Raw genomic sequence first — 2,228 nt, 5'->3', positions numbered from 1 at the left:
TCTCATGTGAACATTTTCTTCCCATTTCCCAATATCTATTATACATTTTGGTCCTTATTTACACTTACAGTTTCTCATTAGCAGAGAAACAATGCAGTATTTATATACGTGTGTCCAATTCATTTCACTTGAGAGTATGGTCTCAAGGTGCATCCGTTTAGCTAGAAATGTCTCAGCCTTATCCTTTATGGCAGAGCAGTACTCCATTGTCCAACGCCCCCCACATGCACATCTTCTTTACCCATTCATCAGTTGATGGACATTGGGGCTGTTTCCAAGATTTGACTGTTACAAATCGTGCTGCTTTAAACATGGATGTGCATGTATCACTGGGGTACGATGCTTTTAATTTTCTTGGGAAGATACCAAGAAGGGGAATAGCTGAGTCAAATGGAACCTCTAGTTGTTTTTTTGAGAAATTTCCATGCTGGTTTCCACAGTGGTTGCTGCAGTCTACACTCCCACCAGCAGTGGAGAAGTGTTCATTTTTCCCCACAGCCCCTCCAGCATTTGTTATTGGTTGATTCTTGATAATAGCCATTCCTTCTGGGGTGAGATGATTGTTTTATTTTGCATTTCTTGAATGACTAATGATGTTGAACGTTTTTTCATATATTTATTTACTGTTTATACTTCTTCATCTGAGAAGTGTCTATTCATTTCAGATGCCCATTTTTGGATTGGGTATTTAAATTTGGGGGAAGATCTGATTTTTTTCAGTTCTTTATATATTCTAGATATTAATCCTTTGGATCTGACTTACATTTTTAAAAGAATAGCCTGAGCCGAGTGTGGTGGTGCATGCCTGTAATCCCAGCACTTGGGAGGCTGAGGCAAGAAGATCACTGTGAGTTCGAGGCCAAAGTGAGCTCAAGACCAGCCTGAACTGCATAGCGAGACAAACACCCTGTCTCAAAAAGACAAATAAATAAATAAATAAATAAATAAATAAAAAGAATAGCCTGGCTACGTGGAGCATGAACTGCAGGAAGGCAAGGTTCAAAGCAGAGAGAACCATTACGAGGTTAATACAACCACCCTGACCATGGTAATGGTAGCTTGGACTAGGGCGGTAGCACTGGAGGACATAAGGATTGGTCAGATTCTTTTTTTCTTTCTTTTCTCCTTCCCTTCCCCTTTCCCTCTCCTCACATTTCTCCTCCTCTTCCTCTATTCTTTCTCCTTCTCTTCTCTCTCCTTTCTCTCCCCGCCTCCTTTCCTCCTGTTCCCTCTCTCCTTCCCTCCCTCTCTCCTCTCTTTTCAGAAATGTTTTCTGTATATATTTAAGAGTATAGCCACCAGGAAATGAAAGTAAAATTTGAGAAAAAGAGACGTCAAGTGTGACTTGAAGATGTTTGGTGCTATTTGCTCTATACCAAGTATATTTTATCTACTTGTCCTAGCTCCTCACTCTGAACCCCGCAGTCAGTCCTGTGTATTAAAGCATTCATTTGATGGCCACAATATTCATCCCAAGCACCATTCACACGATTCCTTTAAGCACAGCCTCCCCAAGACGCTGGCCCTACACATAAACATGGGAATTACAGCGTTAGGACCTGCCCTTGAGGTCAGATGTAACGAATATAATTAGACCTTTGTTTGAAATATTTCCTTGCAGAAGTTGGCTTTATTGTGATGTGCTAAGGGAAGAATCAATAATTTCTGTTGTTTCTTTTAAAGAATTTGGTAAGCTTTCACGTATTTATCTTATACCTTCTCTGTAGGCTCATGTAGCTAAAGAAAGAGACAGATTAAAAAGTGGATTCTCAGAAATGATTCATAAAATTTATCATTAGTCATATATTTTAAGCCTAGGGGAACTAGCAAAATAAAACTATGGTCACTTTTTTTGTGTTTCTTTGTTTTGAGACAGGGTTTTGCTTTGTAGCGCAGGTTGGCATTGAACTCAGAAGGCCCAGGTTTGCCTTGAACTTGCAGTGATCCACCCTTGTGCCTCAGCCTCCAGGTGCTGGGATTATAGGCATGCATTATCATGTCTAGCTTTCTGAAGGATTGTAATGCTTCAGGTTTATTTTAAGGGCCTAAAATATGACACTTTACTAATTGAAGTTTTACTTTTTAAAAAATTAAACTATTACATTAACTTTTACTTTAAGAAACAAGGGTCTCTGGGGCTGGGGATTTAGCTCAGCGGCAAAAGCGCCTGCCTGGCAAGCGCAAGGTCGTGAGTTCGGTTCCCGGTACCGGAGAAAAACCAAAAAAAA

This window comes from Chinchilla lanigera, unplaced genomic scaffold, assembly GCF_000276665.1.
Source record: "Chinchilla lanigera isolate Chin_1 unplaced genomic scaffold, ChiLan1.0 scaffold00022, whole genome shotgun sequence".
Classification (NCBI taxonomy): domain Eukaryota; kingdom Metazoa; phylum Chordata; class Mammalia; order Rodentia; family Chinchillidae; genus Chinchilla; species Chinchilla lanigera.
This window is presented reverse-complemented; position numbering follows the sequence as displayed.